Genomic DNA, 24,261 nt, shown 5'->3' on the forward strand with positions numbered 1-24,261 from the left:
CATGGGCTTCATGGAAGAGGCAGGGTTACAGCTTGTGGAGAATTAGACTGACAGGGGACAGACCTGGCTTTCCATCTGATTTTGCCACTCGCCAGCTGTGTAACTTTAGGCATGTTACACAGCCTCTCTGGGGGGTTTCTTTATCTGTAAAGTGCAGGTGGTAACTGTGACTTTCATGTAGGGTTGTTAGGAGAAAGGCCAGCCACATGGCAGGAACTCGGTCAGGAGCTGTCATTAACATTTATGATCAGTAACAATTATCACCATAATATCTGGTTCCTACACTCCTTTGGAAGACAAGATGTGGAGCCTCAGAGGGGTGCCAGCCTCACCCCTGTACAACCCCTGCCTGTCTCCCTCTTGTCACCACTTTTCCTGATCTTGAGGAGTTGATTGTTTTTCTGTAGCTTGAACCCTTTTCTTTGCCCCAAATAGAAAACACTCCTAGGAGGAACCAAGCCCATCAGGGTGACCCCCCACCCACCCACAAGTGGGCAATCATGGTGGTCTTTAAATGTAGTGCCATTTGAAAGTCAGTGTTTCCCATCTGCCTATATGACATAGCCCTCCTTGCAGAACCAGCTCTGAGCTGATCTCACCATGCCCTGCCCTCAAGGGGCTTACTGGTCTGGCTGCACTTGCTTTTTTCACTCTTTCCACTTAACACAGTTTGGGAACCATCCAGTTCAGCACAGATAGCACTTGCTTGTGCTTCCTAGCAGCTCTGCACCTTGGGGGTTCTTGGATGGAAACAGAAGAACTTGACTCAAGATAATGAGCAGGAAAGGAAGGTAATGGAAGGCTAGCTCAAAGAACTGATATGAAGCCCAGAAACCCAAGCTTGGATACAAGTGGGAACCAGAGAAGCTAGAACAAATGGCAAGAGTGGAGCTGGGGGCAGAGGGCTGGGGGAAGTTCTGTGTCCCCTGGACACAAGCACAGCCATCAGGGAAGGAATCCTGTACTTTCCCGCCTCCTTGCTTCACTCAGCCCACACCTAAAGGCAGTTGCAGTTATGTGGCTGGTGGGGCTTGGTCTCCAATGCAAGCCCTGCAGCTACTAGCAAGAGTACCTAGCAAGAGGTTGGATATACCATCAAGGTACGACAGGGACCAGGGCTTCTGCCAAGAGATGAATGTCCCATCATCCCCCAGAGCCAGGCTGTTGAAGATGTTTGAGGATCCTGGTGATGCAGTCATTTCTTCTGCATCCTCTCCTGGGGCTCTCCTCTCTGATGACCGCTCTCCTACTACACACTAGTAGGCATGTCCCACTACCCCCAGATTTTTTCCCCTCCCCCAAGGACTGATTTTAGCTTTCCTGGTCTCATATGGACTTGCCCTGCTTAAAGATGTCTTCCTCACGGGACTGCCTGTATACCAGAAAGTCCCTTCTTGATGTTCTCCAGAAGGCTCCAGAGAAAGGCACACATGTCCCCTGTGAGGAGGAGCTGCCCTCAGGCCAGAGGGATATGTGTAAGGAACCTCACAGTCCTTTATGTTCTTGGCATCTAATTTAATCTAACTTCAAACCTATATCCCTGAGGGTGTAGGGAAACCCCATCTTAGAATTGAGGGCTCCCCATTCACCCCTGGCGTCACACAGGCTGGGAGTAGGGCTTGCAAGAGCAGGTCTCTCGTGTCCATGGCCTCATGGTGGCTGCTGATACCCACAGTGACAAGCTCCATAGGCTTTGACTCTACCCAGGCCCTAGGGAAAGGTAAGGGTGGAGGAGAGGTCATAGCCTCTCCAGGGGCCTCACACTCTGCCCTCCAGAGCCCTGCCACCTCCTTGTGGTGCTCCCAGGCCACCTTCACTCACCCCTCACCCCTCCCTAGTTTTGGAAACCCTCCTCTCTCTGCCTCTCCTTCCCCCCAGCATAATCTCCTCAAGAAACTGGAAGCAAAAGCCAGGAGAGTGTGCTCTCAGGTAGCCTCTGGATTTGAGGCAAAGAAGCCCAAAGGCCCAGTGACCCTGCTTAGAAAATGGGGGTGTGGTGGACAGATAAGTATGGTCAGAACAGAGAAAATATCTCCAGTAATCACTGTCATTCTGGGATAAAAGAGACTTCCCACCCAGCCTGTGTGTTCATTCATGCATTGATTCCACAAATATTTACCTATTGAGCACCTATAATGTTCCAGGTGCTGGGCTAGACCCTGAAGACCCCAGTGAACCAGAAAGACATGGCCCTGGGATGCTTAGGGTGAATACAGGGAGACAGATTTATAAACAAGCAAGCAACTAACTAAGTGATCAAATAAGGAGTACCTGTGGGTGAGGAGAGCTCACTTAGAGGATGGTTGGAGAAAGGGACTGGGAGGTGGGTGCCTTCCCCCTGCATTCCTCCCTGACTTGGGCTAACCTGAGATGTCCAGATTAACCCCTCATGACTCACCTCAAACATCACCTCTGTTCCCAGGACCTAGCCCTGCCCCTTTCTAGAAAAAAGGCTCCAGTCTCAGCACATCCACTGTGTTGTCCTTGCCTGTGGGTCTGTCTCCTGCACCAGAAAGCTCCTCAGAACAGGATTGAGGCCCCTGCTTCCTGCAACCGGTGCACCTAGCCCAGCACAGGGACTGGGGCAGGCCAACAGCATGGAATGAACAAAGGATGAAAGAATGCAGAGATCCCGCAGTTAGGGGCCCAGGGGGCTTCCCACCTGCCTGAGCATGCTGTCCAGGTGATGGGGGTTCCTGTGCCACTGCTTGGGAGACCTGTGTCCCCTCTAGTTGCCTAGTCATGGGCATTTCCCATCCTTCTCCCCTCCACTCTCCAGAGGAAGGCTGGAGAGAAGTTTATCAGGTGGACAAGTTGGAGAAAGCCATTTTGGAAAAGGGAACTGTGTAGTACAAAGGCATAGAAGTGTGAAAGATGGAGCTTGACATCCCACTTTATTACACTGGAAAGCAAGAGAAAATGGCTGTTGGGGGAGGCAGACATATTCCTGAGGGGGCTCAACACAGGGGTGAGAGCCCCTCCTGGGGCTAAGAGGGGCTCCTGTGAGTCCCACTTTCTGCCGCCCCACCCCCCTCTTCTGTGCCTGAAGATGGAGCACTCAGTAGTGACCTGCCTCCGATGGTAATTAGCAATTCACAAGTCTGTCTTCTCCTGGAATGAGGTGGAGCCTTTGGGAGCAAGAGACCTGGCTTCGATGTCTTTGCGTCCCCACAGCACTCAGCATGATGGACTTCAGAAAGGAGATACTTCATAAAATATTTGATAAATGAAAGAAAAGGTCCCCTGAGAGGCAGGGATGTTTACTCTGATTTTGCAGACGAGGTAGCTGAGTCCTGGGGAGCTAGGCAGTAGCTGGGCTGGAACTAGAACTCCGTGCCCTGCCCCCCACTGTCTTCCTGGAGCTGTCCAGAGGAAGTGAAATGTGGGGCTGAGTTGGCAGACGGATGGAGTGCCCAGCTGCACCCTACCCTCAGCAGGGGGGGGGGGGGGGTTGCCCGGGGAAGGGCTTAGCTCAGCATGATCACATCTTTCCTGAGGTCCTGGCATATTTTGCCCACCTCCACAGGGCCAATGGTCATGCTCAGACCCCCAATCCCAGAATAATAGGCCCTTCCGCTCCCCAAGCACCACACACTAAAGACCACTAGGTGGCACTAAGTGGTCATTTAGTCCCTTCCCAGAGACCTGGCACGTCCTTTGTCTCCTTGCTGTGCTAGGGAGGGGCTCGTGGACACCTCAGGAGCTGGGTGCCTGTAGGTATAGGGAGGGGGAGGTTCCTTTGTTGAGAAACTTGCACTGGGTATGTGTGGAGTGCCTCATGGTTTGTGTTCATTAGCCCTCTTGTTCATTTTTCCACAATAACCCTGAGAGGACGGTGGGACACTATCCCCACCGTATAGAGAGAAAACTGATTTCTTGAGAGGTTAGATGATTTAGCCACACTGCAAGCTGGGTCTAGAACCCAAGTCCCAGCTACAGGGTACTGGGGTTTTTGCAAAGTCAACAGAGAGCCCTAAAGCTCCAAATGGCTCCACCACTTCCCGTGTGACCTTGAATATGCTACCTAAATCCTCAACCCTAATTTCATCTTCAGTGAAATGGGTCTAAGAGCCATCAATGGAGTTAGGACAAGTAAAGAACTGGGGTAGAGCCAGGCATGGGTAAACCCTCACAGTTAGCTCCTATTGTCTTCATTACACTTACTTTAAGTGACCACCCTGCACTTCCCCCCTCCCTTACCCTCCCAGCCTCTTGAGTGGCCCAGAGAATAACAAAGAGAATTAACAGGATCCAGAGTAAATGAATGTCCTCTTTCACAGTCTTCCCTCCTAGGGGACCCAGGCTGTGCCCACACACTATGGAGAAGGGGAGAATGAAGGCCCCCTACTTCCCCCAACAAACATAAAGTTCCAGCCCTAGTCAGTAAGTGCATTTATCAGAAATGGCCCTCTTCTTTCTTCTGTCTTTTTTTTTTTTTTTTTTTTTTTAAGTAGGCTGCATGCCCAACATGGGGCTTGAACTCAAAACCCTTAACAAAACTTTGACAATTCTTGGAGGGGATCTTTAGACTGCAATTATCGAGGAGGAGACAGGCTCACAGAAGGTGGGCAGCTCACAGTTGCTTAGCTGTAAATGGCAGAGCCAGGATGGGCATAAGGCCTCACCCTGGTATTCAGAGCCTTTGAAAAAAGGAGCAGGCATGAGTGCCTCTCAGCCCCCAGCTTTGTCCCAGAAACCCCACACTCAAGACTCCCTTTCTTGGGGGCTCCTGGCTGGCTCAGTCGGTAGAGCATGAGACTCTTGATCTCCAGGTTGTAAGTTTGAGCCCCACGTTGGGTGTGGAGATTAAAAATAAAATCTTTAAAAGGGGGATGGGCAGCTGGGTGGCTCAGTAGGTTAAGTGTTGGACTCTTGATCTCAGCTGAGGTCTTGATCTCAGGGTTAGGAGTTCCTTTGAGCCTGTGCTGGGCTCAAACCTAGTTTAAAAAGGGGGAAAAAAAAGTCTCCATTTCTTTATGATTCCAAGAGCATCACCTGCTAGGGCAGAAATGGCTAGGAGGAACCAAGATGGAAGGGGAAGGGCTTGGACAGAGACCCTGAATAGGGAAGTGCCAGACAAGCCCCAGTGGGAGGGGGCTGACTGCTAGCCCACCTCCCACTCCTCCCACTCTTACTCCCTTGGCTCCAGCTTCCTCCTTGCCAGGAACGCCCCCTCACTTCCCTCCTGGCTGGCTGGTGTTGGGTTCAGTAAGCAGAGCCCCAGCTCCCCTGGAAGGTGTGGGGTGAGGAGGGCGTCCAATTACATGCTGGTGCTGGGGGGTCAGGCAGGGGCAACATGGGGGCAGGAGCCAAAGGCCTGGGAACTGATGGTGGGAGCAGATGTCAGGGGGAGTCCCAAGATGCCCCCACCCTGTGGGAGCCCCCCCATCCCCACCATGGGGGCCTTATCTTCTGGACACAATTCCTCTGTGAACTCCTGGGGACTATGTGTTGTGGAGAGACCATGGCATCTGGCATCTGGTAGCTCGTGCTTGTCAGTTCCCTGAGCTGGGTCTCAGTTTCCTTATCCTCAGAATGGGGTAGGGTGGGAGTAAGCCCTGTGTGACCGATGCCCTATAGCCTGGGATTGTGCTGGGTAAACTAGAAGGGCTATGCACACCCCAGAGAAGGTCTTCTCTTTCTTTTTTTCCCTCTCCACTCAGGGTGGCCTCCTCCCCCGCCTCTCACCCTGGGCCTTGGCACAGCACTCCATGCCTATTTAAGGCAAATCTCCTGATCTCCTTTTAAATAACATTCACTTCTTGTTGTGGAGAAGACCAGCAAGGCCTGAGCTTAGAGAAAGGGGAGGGGAGCCCCAGACAGCCCATCAGAGAGTTGGGGGAGGGGGATGGGGGTGAAGCAGGTATAGGAAGGTCCTTGCCCCACCTCCCACTCCCAGCCTCCCCTTTGGTCCCCTTACTGAATAGGTCCTCTATTGGCGCAAACCCCTTTAGAGGGGCTAGGATGCTCCCAGAATGCTTCATGCAGCCCCTTATAGGCAGTGGGGGTGGGGAGATGAGGACTAATGCCAGTCCCAGGGCCTAGGATGGGTGTATGTTTGGGTGAAGAAGTGGCATGACCAGGGTGACCAGTAAAGGGAATGGGAGGGTCTAGGGTAGGATTGACATCTGATCTCCACATCTTGCCTTATGAAGGATGAAACACAACAGTTCTTTGGTTCTAGAATCTGACGCTCAGAGAGGCCAAGAGACCTTCCCAGGGCCACACAGCTAGTGAGCAGAAGGGTCTGAAATACAGGCCTGGCCTGGCTTAAATTTAATGCTTTCTCCCCTTCATACCAGGTCTCCTCATGCCTGGCATGCCTATATGTGATACCTGAGAGTGACCCTTATCAGGGACAAGACATCCTTGAAAGCCCCCTGCACACACCCTTCCTCTGTCTGCAGAGCTCCCAGGTGGGGGTCCCTGACTCCTTCCCTTCTGCCTCCCTCCTCTTTCATCCAGGCTTACCACCCCTCTCCTTCCCCTTCTCCAGGGTTTCTGGCCCAGGCCCACTCCTTCCAGCCTGGCCCAGAACAGTTCACCTCGACTTGGTTCATACACAGAGAAAATTATAGGTGGCTGGTGGCATGTCCCACAACCCTCCAGAGGAGGCAGGCTGGGCACCTTCTCACTGCAAGACCCCTGCAGGGCCCTTCCCACAGCTCAGTTTTTACCCTTTGAGATCCCAGGCCACCCTCTCCTACTTCCTTCTCTCCCCTCTTCCTAGTCTTTCCCCCAGGTAGCCACCTCCCCAGCCTCCCATCTCTGCATGGCTAATGTCCCTGTGGTCCTCACATGACTGAGATGCCCTCTCCAGGGTTCAAAAGGAGAGGGTCAGGGATCCTTTACAGATCATGTTGCCTCCTCAAGACCAGGTACTCCCTCCCTAGGCATGTGAGCCCCAGCAACAGGACCAGCCTCAACACATGTTAGTGTCAGACTGGATTAGGCACTAGGGGAAGCCCTAGCCTGTTTTTCTTTGGGTACTCAGAGCAGAAAGGGATCATAGCAGTCCGCTGGTCCAATGGCCTCAACAAATGAGCCAGCTGTGGCCCAGGGAATGAGAGGGGAGGCTCTGGGTCCCGCAGTAAGACAGAAGCTGAACTGGACCATACTGGAACCCCTGATAACCCCAGGTAAGGGCTTGATCCCTGGAGGAGGGGAGTCTATTATAGGAGGAAACTTGGCTCCATATTTAATGGGAGTGTCATTGAGCTTCTAAGGTTTTGTTTTTGTTTTTGTTTGGTTTTTTTAGCATGCCTCTACTATTTTATTTATTTATTTATTTATTTATTTATTTATTTATTTATTTATTTATTTTAATGTTTACTTATTTATTTCGAGAAAGTGTGTATGCGTGAGCTGGGGAAGGACAGAGAGAGAAGGAGAGAGAGAATCCCGAACAGGCTCCTGCTATCAGCGCAGAGCCTGACACGGGGCTCTATCTCAATAACCGCAGGATCATGACCTGAGCCGAAATCAAGAGTCAGATACTTTTTTCTCTTAATTTAAAAAATTTTTTTTCAACGTTTTTTATTTATTTTTGGGACAGAGAGAGACAGAGTATGAACGGGGGAGGGGCAGAGAGAGAGAGGGAGACACAGAATCGGAAACAGGCTCCAGGCTCCGAGCCATCAGCCCAGAGCCTGACGCGGGGCTCGAACTCACGGACCGCGAGATCGTGACCTGGCTGAAGTCGGACTCTTAACCGACTGCGCCACCCAGGCGCCCCTTTTCTCTTAATTTTAAAAAAATATTTACTTATTTTTGATAGAGAGAGAGAGCATGAGCAGGGGAGGAGCAGAGAGAGAGGGAGACACAGAATCTGAAGCAGGGTCCAGGCTCCGAGCTGTCAGCACAGAGCCAAACGTGGGGCTCAAAGCCATGAACCGTGAGATCATGACCTGAACCAAAGTTGGAAGCTTAACCAACTCAGCCACCTAGGCACCCATACTTTTTTTTTCTTTTTTTTTTTTAAAGTAAACTCTATGCCAAACCTGGGACTGAAACTCATGGCCCCAAGATCAAGAGTCCCATGATCTACTGACTGAGCCAGCAAGGCACCCCAGTGTGACTCTATTGTTAACCTCTTGTGTGTCCTTAAGTAAGCTCCCTTACTTCCTTGGGCCTCAGTTTCCTTGTGTAAAACAGGTGGGTTGGGTGGATGATCTTTGAGATCCCTTCTGGCTCAGACCTCCTGCACCTTCCATCAGCCCCGCCCATCCCCAAAGGCCTCTATTTCTTGGCTCTTGCCCTGGCCCAGACCTCCCTTGTGGCTCACAAAGATTGCTCCAACAGTCTCTGCACTGTCTCTGGTCTCCACTCTTTTCTCCTCCACCCCACACATCACCCAGGTAAAATGGCTTTAGGAACCTCCTGTGGTCTCCCATGGCCTCCCTTAGAATGATTCACTTCATCAGCTGGCATTCAGCACATCCTGCCTGCAGTCTTGGACCCTGGACTCAGTTTCCTCATGTGCCAAGTGGCACTAACAACCCCTGAGTTAGAGGGTTCTGTTATGGACACACTGGGGCACATGCGAAGAACCTGGGGGAAACGCTGGATGGCCTGACCAGCACTCTTGTCTTCCCTGTGCTGGAAAGGCTGCCCATCCAACCCCCACTCTCCTTCATCCAAATTGGGAAGGTCCTCAAGGCTGGTTCCAGTACTGCCCCCTCCTAGAGAGGCCAGGCCCCCCAGCAGCCCCATCAGAGGTAACCTTGCCCATGTGGAGCTGCTACAGGGCTGGGACTGCCTCCATCTACAGCTCCCACCGTCCTGTGGGGAATGTACAACTGGGAGCTCCTAGACAACCAGCTGGCAGGATGCTTGCTGAGAGAATGGCTGGGTCTATGGGCTCCTGCCCATGCCCTGTTCCTTCCTACAGGGCTGTGTTTTTGACAGGGGATTATCTTTGACCCTCAGAGACAGCCTTACTGCCAACTCCACAAAAGCTCCTAGTGGGGACTCATGGCAGGCTTTTAGCTAGAAGCTTTAGACCCTCTCTTGCCCTGTTCCAATGACTGACCCAGTGGATTCTCAGAAACCTTCCCAAAGGCCCAGGAAGGAATAGCTGGCAGGAAATACAAGTTATTAGAAGAGACATCTAAGGGAAGAGAAGCCAGAACCTAAACACTAGGAGACTTCCGAGGTCTAAACACTGTCAGCCACTTAGTAATTATAGGACCTTGAGGAGATTACCTAACGTCTCTGAGCCTCAGCTTCCTCACCAGTAAAATGGGGACAATAATACTATCTCATCCTATGACAAAATAGTTAAATGATATATGTAGAGTGCTTATTAGCTCATAGCTTGGCACCTCACAAATGCTCAGAAAATGGTAACTATGGGGGCACCTGGGTGGCTCAGTCGGTTAAGTGTCCGACTTCAGCTCAGATCATGATCTCACAGTTCGTGAGTTCAAGCTCCACATCAGGCTCTCTGCTGTCAGTGCAGGGCCTGCTTCAGATCCTCTGTCCCCATCTCTCTCTCTGCCCCTCCCCCACTTGTGTTTTCTCTCTCTCTCAAAAAATAAACATTAGAAAAAAAGAAAATGATAACTATAATCCTTGTTGAAGAAAGATGGATCAAGGCCCCCAGCTGAGGTAGGAAGGACTTTGGGAAGGAGGGAGGCACTGAGGCACTGGTCGCTCAGCCTGGGGTAGGCAGGTGGCTAGTAGCTGGCATAAAAACACAAAGTTCCAAGCCCGGTGCCAAGCAGTCTACATACATTATTTCATTTAAACCTCAGGCTCTTCCTTTGTTAAAAGTAGGGGTTTGGAACAGAAGCTTCCTAAGGCTTTGCCAGTTCAGTGAGCACTTGTTTTCAGTTCACAGAGGTTTTCCATGTAGAAAGTACTTTTGACTTTATAGAGCCAACTCTGTGAGTGTTCTGATCGTTGTAGATGGTCATACAACCAGATCTGGGACTCGAACCAGGGAGGACGGCTCCATCTTTCCCCAGAATCTGGTGGCAGATAGCTCTAAGAGGGTTGGGTGAGATCTGAAGTCCCACCAAAAGCCTAGGGAGGAGCATGGCCCTTGAAGGCAACGACGTCATGGAAGCTTGGCTCTGGCTCCTGCCCAGTGTCCGGTTCTGTCGGCCTGTGCCGGGGCCCAGAGGCCTGGGTCTGGAACTCATCAGCTCCACCTGTCAAACCCTCCCTGGCCGGTACCCAGGGGCCTTCAGTTATCACTAAGGAGTGCATGGCCTCAGTCCAGGGGCCCTGTATCCCTTCCCTGGTGGGGACTTAGGGCGAGGAGCTATGCCCCCATCAGACAAGCAGCCCCAGTTTGACTGAGCTCTGTTATATGACAGGTACCATGAAATATACAAAGACCTCAGTCATTTAATAAATATTTATTGCATACCTATAGTGTGCCTGGCCCTGAGCTGGCTCCAGGGAATCTGACAGAAATTCCTGCCTACACTCTAGTAAAAGAAATTGTAAAGGAAAGCAGAAGTGTGATGGGAAATAAAAAAGAGAGCAATTCGCTTTACACAGAGTAAGTAGTCAGAAAAGGCCTCTGAGCTGAGAGAGGAAGTACAGCTAGAAAGAGCAGTCCAGACAGAGGAGAGGGCCCATGCAAAGGCCCTGAGATAGGAAAATCTGGACTGTCTGGAGAGCCACAAGACCACTGTGAGGGGGACCCAGCAAGCTCTCCCCCAATAAGTGCCCACTGGACAAATGAACAAACCATCACGAGAATTTCTGCTTCCAGCTGAGTTGGAGTAACCGGGACTGGATTTATGTCCCCACCTGAGATGACTAAAATTCCCCACAGAATATGTGAAACAACGGTTCTCAAGGCATTGGACGTCAGACTAGGAAAAGCAGTGACTCCTGAGAGTAGGAACCAAATGGGGAGAGGCTTATGAATGCCCCACCTTACTGCCTAAAGAAAGTGTCCAGACCAGAGCACAGGGTGAGAAGGGCAGGTGGAGATCAGCAGTCTCCTGCACTGACAAGATGAAGTCAGGAGCCTGGGGACACAAGACAGAGAACCAAAAAGGAGAAAGTTGCACACAGAGAGAACTGTGGAGCTCTACAGAGGTAGTACCCCTTTGGTCATTCAGCATAGTGCCTGCATTTGAAGAAACTACTCGAAAGCACGGTTAGAATCAACCAGTAGGGTTAGAGGGAATAATCCTGGGAGCTCACACGAGGCTAGGAATAGTGCTGGCTCCCAGGAACCAGAGTGGAAACCTCACAATTAATGGGGCATTGAGTAGAGCACTCACAAGACTTTTTGACTCAGAAGTGGGTGAAGACAAAACATCACTCTGGCCCCAACAAAAGCAAGATCTGAAAAAGGACCAAATTGTTTCCAAGTGCTTTTGCACCCCAGAGCAAAACTCAAGAATATTGATAAGATTACAGAAATATCCAGCACCCAACAAAATAAAATCCACAGTGTCTGCCAACCGATAAAAATTAGCACATATACAAAGAAACAGGAAAGTATGACCCATAATGAAAAGAAAAACCGATCAATTGAAACCTACCCAGAATTACCCAGATGATGGGATTAAGAGACATAGACATTAAAACAGTTATTATAACCACGTTCCACATGTGCAAGAAGATAAAACAAAGACTGACCATGTGAAGTAGAGAAATAGAAGATATTTTTAAAAGACCCAAATTAATTAAAATTCTAAGGATGAAAACTATAATGTCTGAGATAGAAAATACACTAGATGGATTAATGGAACATTAGACATGGCAAAGGACTAACGAACTTCGAATATATAGTAAGAAACTATCCCAAGTAAAATACACAGAGAAAAAAAGCTTCAAAATAATAATAACACGGCATTGGTGGGCTGTGACATGACTTCAAGTGATCTAATGTGTGTGTGTAATTAGAGTCCCCCAAAGAAAGAAGAGGATGAGAAAAAGAAATACTTGAAGGAAAAGGAAAAAAGAACTGAAAAACTTCTAACTTTGATGAAAACTGATGAAAATCTGATAAATCATTAGATCTAAAATATTTAATGAACCCCAAGCACAATACACAGAAACTATACCAAGCTCTCTGCTCCTCCCAGATCAACACACTGTTGCATCTCCTTGTGCACTGCCAGTTGGTTCCCTGAGACACAATGGAAAAGCTTGGAGTAAACGGATTTGGCCATATTGGATACCTGGTCATCAGGGCCACTTTTTTTTTAAAAGATTTTATTTTTGGGGCACTTGGGTGGCTCAGTCAGTCAAGCATCCGACTCTTGGTTTTGGCTCAGGTCATGATTTCACAGTTAATGAGTTCGAGCCTTGCATCGGGCTCTGTGCTAACAGAGCCTGTGTGGGATTCTCTCTCTCCCTCTCCCACTGCCCCTCCCATCTCTCTCTCTCTCTTTCTCTCTCTCAAAATAAATAAGAAAACTTTTAAAAAAGTATTTGATTTTTAAGTAATCTCTACACACAATGATCAAGAATCACATGCTCTACCAATTGAGTTACCCAGGCTGGGTACCCCAAGGGCTGTTTTTAATTCTAACAAAGTACTGTTGCCATCAGTGATCCCTTCATTGATCTCAACTACATCGTCTACATGTTCCAGAAAGATTCTACCCATGGCAAGTTCAATGGCCCAGTCAAGGCTGAGAACGGGCAGCTTGTCATCAGTGGAAAGCACATCTCCATCTTCTAAGAGTGAGATCCCACCAACCTCAAATAGTGTGATGCTGGTGCTGAGTATGTTGTAGAGTCCAATAATGTCTTTACTATCTTGGAGAAGACTGGGGCTCACATGAAGGGTAGAGCCAAAAGGGTCATCATCTCTGCCCCTTCCTTTGATGCCCCCATGTTTGTGATGGGAATGAACCATGGGAGGTATGACAACTCCCTCAAGACCATCAAATGCTTTCTGCACCACCAACTGCTTGGTGCCCCCTGTCTAAAGTCATCCATGACAACTTTAGCATCATGGTGGGACTCATGACCACAGTCCATGCCATCACTGCCACCCAGAAGACTGTAGATGGCCCCTCTGGTAAGCTGTGGCATGACAGCCATGTGCTGTGCAGAATATCACCCTTGCTTCTACTGGCAATGCCACAGCTATGGGCAAGGTAATTCCTGAGCTATATGGGGAGCTCACCAACATGGTCTGCCATGTCTCCACTCTCAATGTGTCAGCAGGATCTGACCTGCTGCCTGGAGAAAGCTGCCATATGTGATGAGATCAAGAGGGTGGTGAAGCAGGTATCAGCCCCCTCATGGGCATCCTGATTTGCACTGAGAACCTGGTTTGTCCTGCAACTTTAATAGGGATACCCACCCTTCCACTTTTGACGCTGGGGCTTGTGTTACACTCAATGAACACTTTGTCAAGCTCATTTCCTAGTATGACAATGAATTTGACTACAGCAAAATGGTGGTAGACCTTACAATCCACATGACCTCCAAGGAGTAAGAGTCTCCCAGACCAAGAGCCCCAGCAAGAACACAAGAGGAAGACAGAGGCCCTCAGCTGCTTGAGGGCCCCAACTCAATCTCCCAACACACTGTATTTTCCAACTCAGACCCCCTAAAGAGTGGGAGGAGCTTGGGGAGCCTTCCTGGTCATGTACCACCAATAAAGTACACTGAACCCAGCCCACTCCCCTCCAAAAAACCTATACCAAGGTATATTGTAAGTTGTTTTTAAAATGTGATAAAGAGAAAATTTAAAAGCAGTCAGAGTAGGGGCACCTGGATGGCTCAGTCGGTTAAGCATCCGATTTCAGCTCAGCTCATGATCTTTCGGTTTGTGAATTTGAGCCCCATGTCCAGCTCTGTGCTGACAGCTCAGAGCCTGGACCCTGCTTCGGATTCTGTGTCTCCCTCTTTCTCTGCCCCTCCCCTGCTCATGCTCAGTCTCTCCCTGTCTCTCAAAAATAAATAAACATTAAAATTTTTTTTTAAAAAGCAGCCAGAGTAAAAAGACATATTACATACAAATATAAATAAGGCTAATGGATTTATTATGGTCAGAAACTGTGCAAGCAAGAAAATAGTGGAGCCACATTTTTAAAATGCAGAAAGAGGGGCACCTGGCTGGCTCAACCAGAAGAGCATGTGACTCTTGATCTCAGGGTCGTGAGTTCAATCCCCATGTTGGGTGTAGAGGTTACTTAAAGAAATGAACAAATACAAACTTGAAAAAATAAAAATAACGGGCACCTGGGTGGCTCAGTTGGGTTAAGCGTCCGACTTCAGCTCAGGTCATGATCTCAAGGTTTGTGAGTGCAAGCCCACATCGGGTTCTCTGCTATCAGCGGAGAGCCTGTCTCTGCCCCTCCCCAGCTCACATGTGTGTGTGTGCACGCTCTCTCAAAAATAAACAAAAAATAAAAATAAAATACAGAAATAAAAAATACAACATCAACCTAAAATGTTTACCTTCCACCTTAAGACACCATAAAAAGAAGAGCAAACTAAATCTACAGCAAGCAGAGATAAGGAAACAGTAAAAATTAGAGTGTAAATTAATGAAATAGAGAATAGGAAAATAGAGAAAAATCAATAAACCAAAAGTTGTTTTTTGAAAAGGTCAACAAAAGTGACAAACCCTTAGAATGATCAAGAGAAGAGAAAGATCACTAGAATCAGAAATGAAAGAAGGAACATTACTGTCAACTTTACAGAAATAAAAAGGATTATAAAAGCATAAGGAATACTATCAACAACCTTCTGCCAATAAATTTAATAACTTAGATGAAATGGACAAGTTCCTAGAAAGAAACAAACTACTGAAACCAATTCAAGAAGAAATAGGCAATCTGTATAGACCTATAACAAGTAAAGAGATTGAAGTATTAATTTAAGAAATCATCCACAACCTTAGATAGTTTCACTGAGGAATTCTACAAAATATTTAAAGAAGAATGAATACAATTCTCCACAAACTCTTCCAGGAAACAGAAGAGAGGGAAACAATTCTCAACTCATTTTATTATGTCTGATACCAAAACCAGACAAAGAGATCACAAGAAAACCACAGACCATTATCTCTTAAGAATACAGAGACAAGGGGCGCCTGGGTGGCTCAGTTGGTTAAGCGTCTGACTTCAGCTCAGGTCATGATCTCACAGTTCATGGGTTCAAGCCCAGCGTCAGGCTCTGTACAGACAGCTAAGAGCCTGGAGCCTGCTTTGGATTCTGTGTCTCCCTCTGTCTCTGCCCCTTCCCTGCTTGTGCTCTCTCCCTCTCAAAAATAAATAAATAAACATTAAAAAGTTAAAAAAAAAAATAATACAGAGACAAAAATCAACAAAATACTAGCAAGCTGAATCCAGCAATATATAAAAAGAATTATACCACAGTGAAGTGGAATTTATTCTGGGAATGCAAGGTTAGTTTAACTTCCAAAAATCTATTAATGTAATAAACTTTATCAATAGAATAAAAACCAAAAAGCACATAATTGTCTCAAAAGGTAGAAAAAAAACAAAAAGCAGTTGACAGAATCCAATACCCATTCATTTAAAAAAAAGGGGGGGGATAGAATGGAATTCCCTCCACATGATAAAGGGCAGCTATAAAAACTGCACAGTGGGGGAGGCTGCGTGGCTCAGTCAGTTACACATCTGACCCTTGGTTTCAACTCAGGTCATGATCTTACAGTTCATGGGTTCAGGCCCCACATCAGGCCCTGCTGCTGGCAGCACAGAGCCTGTTCAGGATTCTCGGTCTCCTCTCTCTCTGCTGCTTGCCCATTCACACTATCTCTGTCTCTCTCAACATAAATAAATAAACTTAAAAAAAAAAACTACACAGCTAACATCGTACTTAACAGTAAAAGATTGATGCTTTCCTCCTAAGATCAGGAACAAGACAAGGATGTCTGCTCCCACTAATTTTATTCAACACTGTATTAGAAGTTCTAGTCAGAGTAACTAGGCAATAAATAGAAATTTAAAAAATCAAGATTGGTAAGGAAGAACATACAACTATATATGTAGATGACTTGATTTTGTATATAGGAAGTCCTAAGGAATCCACACACACAAAAAAACCACTATTAGAACTAATAAACAAGTTCAGCAAGTTTACATGATGAAAGATTAGTATATAAAAATTGATTGTATTTCTATATATAAATCAAGAATCTGAAAATAAAATTAAGGAAACAATTCCATTTATAATAGCATCGAAAAGAACAAAGTACTTAGGAATAGTACATATGCTGCAAAAGCGCATACCAAAATACTTAGGAATAGATTTAGTAAAAGAAATGAAAAACTTATACTCAGAAAACATTATTGAAAGAAATTAAAGATCAAAATAAATGGAAAACATCCCATGTTCATGAATCAGGAGACTGAGTATTGTTAAGATAGCAATACTCCCCATTTATTCGATCTACAGATTCAGCACAATTCCTGTCAGAATTCCAGTTGCATCTTTGTAGAAATTGACAAGCTGATGCTAAAATTCATATTCAAATTGCAAGGGGCCTAGAATAGCCAAAACAATCTTGAAAATTAAGAACAAAGTTGGGGGTCTATACTTCTTCACTTTAAAACTTACTACAGGGTCACTTGGATGGTTTAGTCGGTTAAGCGGCTGACTCTTTTTCTTTCTTTTTTTAAAATTTTTTGAGAGAGAAAGAGAGCACAATCAGGAGAGGGGAAGAGAGAGAGGGAGAGAGAGAGAATCCTAAGCTGGCTCCACACTGTCAGCACGGAGACTGATGCAGGGCTCAAACTCACGAATTATGAGATCATGACCCGAACTAAAATCAAAAGTCAGATGCTTAACTGACTGAGACACCTGGGGGCCCCAAACACCCCTGCTCTTTCTCTCTCAAAACAAATAAAATAAACTTAAAAAACATAAAATAAGACTTACTACAAAGCAGCCAACAATAATTTAAGATAGTGTGATACTAGCATAAGGATAGACCTATAGGTCAGTGGAATAAAATTGAGAGTCCAGAAACAAACCCATGTGTCTATGGTCAATTGATTTTCAACAAGGGTGAAAAGACCAATTGTGAAAGAATAGTCTTTACAGCAAATAGTGCTGTGACAACTGGATAGTCAGTCATGTGCACAAAAAAAAAAAAAAAAAAAAAAAAAGCAGTTGGAAACCTTACCTCATATCATATACAAAAAGTAACTCAAAACAGATCAAATACCTAAATGTATGAGCTAAAATTATAAAACTCTTATTTAGAAAACATAGGAGTAAATCCCAAATTAGGCAAAGGATTCCTAAATATGACGTCAAAAGCACAAGCAGCAAAAGAATAATCAGATAAAATAGACTTCATCAAAATTTAAAAGTTTTGTGCTTCAAAGGGCACTCTTAAGAAAGGGAGAAAACACAGAGTGGGAGAAAATGTTTGCAAACTATATATCTGATAAGGGACTTGTATATAGTATAAAGAACTCTTACAATGAGATAGTAAAAAGGGGCGCCTGGGTGGCTCAGTCAGTTAAGTATCTGACTCTTGATTTCCATTCAGGTCTTGATCTCTCAGTTCATGGGGTAAAGCACCACCTCGGGCTCCCCGCGACAGCATGGAGGCCGCTCAGGATTCTCTCCTCTCTCTTTGTTCCTCCTTGCACCTCCCCCCCTGCCACTTACATGTGCACACGCTCTCTTTATCTCAAAATAAATAAACATAAAATAATAATAATAAAACAAACCAATTAAAAATTGAGCAAAAGATCTGGATAGACATTTCTCCAGAGAAGATACACAAATGGCCAATAAACACAGGAAAATGTGCTTGACACGATTCATAAAAACTCTATGACAATACATTCGATAACCTAGATGAAATGGACTAATTCTCTATGACACAAAGCGTGAAAGCTAACCCAAGAAGAGGTAAATAATCAAAATAGCCCTATATCTATTTTAAAAAGTGAAAAAGGATAATCTTTCAACAAATGACGCTGGGACAATTGGATATTCATAGCTACACAAAAAAAAAGAAAGTTGACTGACACCTCATATATATGCCCAAACTAACTCAAAATAGATGACAGACCTAAGAGTTAAAATTACAGGCAATTATTAGAATTTCTAAAAAAAAATTTAAACCCTTCTTGGTTGCCACTTTATTTTTTATTATTATTTTTAATGTTTATTTTTGAGAGAGAGAGAGAGAGACAGAGCGCAAGGGGGGAGGGGCAGAGAAGGAGGGAGACACAGAATCTGAAGCAGGCTCCAGGCTCTGAGCTGTTACCACAGAGCCCCACGTGGGGCTCACACTCATGAGCCATGAGATCATGACCCGAGCCAAAGTTGGACGCTTAACCTACTGAACCACCCAGGCACCCCAGAATTTCTAAAATTAAAATTGCTGAAACTAAAGGTTTAGTGAAGATGTGAAGCAACTAGAACTTTCATACACTGCTGGTGGGAATGTAAAATAGTAAAGCCACTTTGAACAACAGCTCAGCAAAACTTAAGCATAGTATTCACCTACCAAATGATGAAGCCATTCCACTTCTAGGTATTTATCCAAAAGAAATAAAAGCATTTATCTCTGTATAAAGACTTACACATAAATGTTCGTAGTAGCTTTATTTGCAATAGTCAAAACCTGGAAATAACCCAAATGTACATCAACGGGTAAATTAAAAAATTGTTATATATCCACGTAATTGATTACTACTCCGCAACAGAAATGGATCTATTAAGATATACAACCACATGGACGACTCTCAAAACAATTAAGCTGACTGAAAGAAGACAGACAAAAAAGAGTACATGTTGTATGGCTCCATTTATATAAAATTCTATAAATGCAAACTAGTCTATAGTAACTGAAAGCAGCTGAGTGGTTGCCTGGGGTGACAGTCAGCAGGGAGCTGGAGGGATTAAGGAGGGACAGGAGGAAACTTTTGTGGGGGATGGTTATGTTTATTATCTTGAATGTGATGGTTTCACAAATGTATATCTACATGAAAGCTTACAAATGGGGCACCTGGGTGGCTCAGTTGGTTAAGCATCTGACTCTTGATTTTGGCTCAGGTCATGATCTCAGGGTCATGAGATTGAGCCTTGCAATGGGTTCTGCACTGACTGTGCAGAGCCTGCATGGGATTCTCTCTCCCTCTCTCCCTCTCTCTCTGTCAGTGCCCTCCTCTCACAAGTGCTCTCTCTCAAAAAAAGGGGGAAAAAAGCTTCCCAAACTGTACTTTACAATGTGCAATTTATTGTATGCCAATTATACCTTGATTAATGTTTAAAACACTATTTTTTAATGTTTATTTATTTTTGAGAGAGCACATGTGCAGCTTGGGGGGGCGGGGGGTGGCGGTGGGTGGGGCGGGCAGGAGAGGAGCCAAGAGAAAAGGAGATAGAAAATCCCAAGCAGGCTCCCTGCTGTTCCTGTGATGTCTCTGCTGCTAAATTGCTATGTGACCCCAGGCATGGTGGTAAGCCTTTCTGAGGCTTTTTTTCTGTTAAGTTCAGGAAGTAATAGAAACTACAAGTGCTTGGGGCACCTGAGTGGTTCAGTCAGGTTAAGCGGGTTAAGCATCTGTCTGCTCAGGTCATGATCTCGCGGTCCATGAGTTTGAGCCCCGCATCATGCTCTGTGCTGACAGCTCAGAGCCTGGAGCCCGCTTCAGATTCTGGATCTCCCTCTCTGTCTGTCCCTCCCCTGCTCATGATCTATCTCTCTCTCTCAAAAATAAATAAATATTTTTTTTTAATTTCAAAAAAAGAAAGAAAGAAAGAAAGAAAGAAAGAAAGAAAGAAAGAAAGAAAGAAAGAAAAAGAAACTGCAAGTGCTAGTTTAAGCCAAAAAAGGAATTTACTAGAAGGAAGCCTCAGAAAGTCATGGAGCCCTGTGGATCCCAGAAGACTTTTTCCTATCCCTTATCTTTATTTCTCTGATCACAGGTTTCCCTGTTTCCCCATCTACATGGTAGAAAAGAAAAGCTACCAGCTTCTGAGCTTTGTATGTTACAGGCTTAATTACTCAGGATGCTGAATTAACTCCCTGTCAATCACAGATCCAAATGTAAATTCTCAGGGAAGGACTGTATTGATCCATTTGGGTTAAGGGCCCCAACATGCACCAAGGTATGGGGTCAGGTGGCAGAGCCACAAAGGATGAACCTGACTGGTCTTACAATCTACGGATGAAGAACAGGACAAGTGCTAGGGAAGGGCTTGGTGGACAGACCACAAGAGGAGTGCCAAGAGAAACTACCAAGATAGTAGCTGGAATTCAGGACACCTGGCTTGTTCTGTACTCAGAATTGTGTCTCTTGATAGGGGCAGTGTGTATATATGTAATGTTCCAGTGAGCAGCAGTGGGAGATCAATGGATCACTTCCAACTGGGCTGTCTAGGAAGGTTTCATGGAAGAGGTGCCAGTATCAGCTCTGTGAGGAAATTTATGCCCAGGATTTGCATGGCCTTTAAAGTTCACTAAGTGGTCGGGGCACCTGGGTGGCTCAGTCAGTTGAGCATCCAATTTCGGCTCAAGTCATGATATCGCAGTTTGTGAGTTCAAGCCCCACATCAGGCTCGCTGCTGTCAGCACAGAGTCCACTTGGGTTCCTCTCTCCCCTCTCTCTGCCCCTCCCCTGCCTGCACACATGCTCTTGTGCTCTGTCTCTCAAAAATAAATCAACATTTAAAAAAAAGTTTACTAAGTGCTTTCGTATCCTCTCTTTACAATGTAGACCCACCTTCTCAACCTCTCCCCTGAGATTAGTAGTATTATACATCCCATTGCACAGATGGGGAAACTACCAATGAGAGACATTGATTGAGTGATTTGCCCAAGTTCACACAGCTTGACAGAGCAAGATGTCACCTCTAGTGTTTTGACTGGAGAGCCCTGACTTGCTCTCTCTCTCCAAGGCTGACTTCAAATGGAGTGTAGGGAGGAGGGAGTTTGCTGGGTAAGTGCTTAGCAGGGATTGAAAAGGGAAAAAAGTTCAGGTAGCAGCATCTCTGAGCTCCTGTGCAGAAGCCCTCTACCCTGGCTCCAAATACCTAGAGACCACCTTTGAGCTTTGCTTCAGACTCCCAGGCTGGTTTCCACTCACTCTCCTGACCCTTTATCCAGCAGCTCCAACAGGTTGGGGGAATCTTAGATTCAAAATGCCAAGAATGCCAAAGAAAGTCCTGCAGAATGCCAAAGAAACCTCAAGAGACCCACCCCAACCACCTGAGGATCAACACTAAGGATCAAAGAATGCTGCTACGTACATACACAGGCCTTGGGCTCAGTGTGTTACACACAGTACTGATTTTATTTCATATACATTGTGAGGTAGGTACTGCTACTATCCCCACTTTACAATCTTGGGAAGTATATTCATTGGCAGTTGATTCATTGTCTCCGGTCCCGTAACTGGTAAGTGGTGGATCCAAGTCTGTCTGATTACAAATGAACTAAAATCATCCTGCTAAATTGTTTCCTCTTCTCAGTTTGCCCATTTCCACCAAGCTCCCAGGCCTGAGACCTTGCCATTTCTTTCAGCTTCAGTGTCTCAGGACAGCCAGCAGCTCTGAAAGAGCTGGGGGCTCAGGACAGGTGATAGGCCATCTGCACTGATGCGGTGGGAGGCAAAGGGGGACTTGACTGTTGTGTCAACCATGGGTTTAATGTGGCTACTAACTTCTCTTTTTAAGTAATCTCTACATCCACTGTGGGGCTCGAACTCAGGACTCCAAGATCAAGAGACGCATGCTCCACCAACTGAGCCACCCAGGCGCGCCCGTTGCTAACTAATTTTTAATCCCGACTTTTGAAAAGTTAATGTGATTGGTGGGTTGCATGTCCTGCAGGTTAAGAGCAAGGAATCAGAGATCAGAGATACTTGGGTTCCAGTCCTGTCCTGGCTTCCCTACTTTCCTGCTGTGTGATCTTGGAGCAGCTTCTAAACCTCTCTGAGCCACAGCTGCCTCATCTAGAACAGGGATAACAAACCCCGACCTCTTGGGTTAGAATGTTATGGGGAAATGGGTTCCAGTAGAGATGAGCAAGGCTCAGGTTGTTTGAAGCAGCACGCTTACTCTATCCATCCCTCTAAACGAAGCTATTTTACTTCAAAACATTTAAAAAATATATTCAGGGCCTTGGGCGGCTCAGTCAGTTAAGCATCCAATTTTGGTTTCAGCTCAGGTCATGATCTCATGGTTTGTGGGTTCGAGCCCCACATCGGGCTCCGTGCTGACAGTGTGGAGCCTGCTTGAGATTCTTTCTCTCCCTCTCTCTGCTCCTCCCTTGCTCACTCTGTCTCTCCCTCAAAAATAAACTTAAAAAAATTGTTTTCAATTAAAAATATACTCAACTTTGTCAGATGGTTAAATCCTTTTTTTTTTTTTTTTTTTTTAAGTAATCTGTACACCCAACGTTGGGCTCGAACTCAGGACCCTAAGGTCAAGCGTTGCATGCTCAGCCAACTGAGTCATCCAGATGCCCCCATGGTTAAATCTTTTTGATGCCTGCTTAGATTTAATTTGTCTGGACTGTTCTTCCAGTAAGTCCACATGTGAGCCTCAATGAGCCCCTGGACTCAAAGCAGCCTATAGAATCAACTAAACCTGTATCTCAATGCCCACTCTGAGCTTTTCTCATGCTAATGTGCATTGTGGGCCTCCCAGAATAGTGTTAAGGGGTGGAAGGGGAGTAATGGAACTTGCTTCCTGCAGCACCTACTAATACCTCTTCTCTGGGAAGGCAGCCACTGCCTGCCATTCATATTGGGTGGGCTTTTCCTTAATCTATCCCCAGCTAGCCTCCCATTTCCAGCCTGAGAGACAAATGTCCTATCAAATCCCATTTTCTTCTCTGTCCTGCCCCTGGTGCCCTCCACCCAGGCCCCAGGTATCACTATCCCTCCCTCCTACTCCCCTCCCACAAAGCTCTGCAAGGCTCAGTGCTGTCTCTTTCCCGACCCCTAAGGCCCTGCACTTGTCACCTCTTGATGACCCTTGATCTAGCTCCCACCAGGGTCCTAACAACCCGTGGACCCAATTCTACTTCTTGCCTTGCTCCTTAGAGCTCCTCTCTGTTCACCTGACACTCCAGCCAAACAAGGCTCTGCATACTCTGAGTTTTTCTATGCCCATGTCCTTTCCTCTGCCTGGAATGCCCCAACTACCCATCTTCAGGGTCCAGCTCTAGTGCTGTGGCCTCCCATTCTGCTTGGGCATAGTTCTTTGTGCTTAAGGCTGCTTCACTGCTGGTGAGGTCCGATGTAGTCTTTGGCATACAGTAGGTACCCATAAATGCCTGTAGCTGTAAAGAATGAGTCTAAACCAACTCCTTCATTTTACAGTGGAGGCACAGAGTTGAAGAGATGTGCACCCTGCTACTAGGAGACAGGACTGAGGGGGTTCCTGCAGGGCTACACCCCAGGCTAGGCTTTTTCTGCCATTCACTTGGAAAGGAAGCCCTCCAGGGGCTACATTTTCCTGGGAAGACAACTGTCTAGAGCTCACATACTACAGACCCTTCTCAGCTAGGTCCCCTGTCCCAGGGGAGCCATCCACTCTGGAAATCTCTGGTTCATTCCCACTCTATCTCTCAGATCTTTCCCAATGTCATTCCACAATTCCTTGTACTACCACCTGGACAAAGTTTGAGGCAGCATGGGCCTTCAGGATTATCCATCCAGGGGACCCACAAAAGCCTCAGAAGGTCCTTCATGTCCCCAACTGTGTGCACAACTCTGTGTGTGTTCTGAACACACAGAGACACCACCTAAATCTCAGGGGTGTCCAAGATCCAAATGAGATACAGAACAACTTATCTGTTGAGCTTCTCATTATATAGGTGTTAATATACATAAGGCTCTTAGGACTGTACCTGGTACATTTCTTTTAAGTTTGTTTGTTTGTTTATTGGGTGTGTGTGTCGGGAGGGTAACAGAGAGAGAGGGAGAAAGAGAAGCCCAAGCAGGTTCTGTGCTGTCAGTGCAGAGCCTGATGTGGGGCTTGAGCCCGCAAACCATGAGATTATGACCTGAGCTGAAATCAAGAGTCAGATGCTTAGGCTGACTGAGCCACCCAGGCGGCCCAGTACCTGGTACATTTTAAGCACTCTCTAAGGTATGAGTTGGCCCACAGCCTGTTTTTGCAAATGAAGTTTTATTGGAACACTGCTATGCCTTTGTTTTTGTATTGTCTATGGCTTCTTTCCCACTATGGCTACAAGGGCAGATTTGCATACAGATGTAACTGTATAGCTCACAATGTCCATGAAGAATTGGCTGCCATTACAGGTAAACAACAGCAGGCTCTAAGGCACGCAGCTAGTAACCTGGGGCTTGAATCTGTCTG

The 24,261-nt window shown here is 46.4% G+C and overlaps 1 pseudogene; it reads left to right on the forward strand.

Annotated features, from left to right (window-relative positions):
• Window positions 1–10,038: 10,038 nt before the first annotated feature.
• On the forward strand, window positions 10,039–13,690 carry LOC122221330 (annotated as a pseudogene).
• Window positions 13,691–24,261: the final 10,571 nt, after the last annotated feature.

The sequence above is a fragment of the Panthera leo genome, chromosome B3 (assembly GCF_018350215.1).
Source record: "Panthera leo isolate Ple1 chromosome B3, P.leo_Ple1_pat1.1, whole genome shotgun sequence".
Taxonomy (NCBI): domain Eukaryota; kingdom Metazoa; phylum Chordata; class Mammalia; order Carnivora; family Felidae; genus Panthera; species Panthera leo.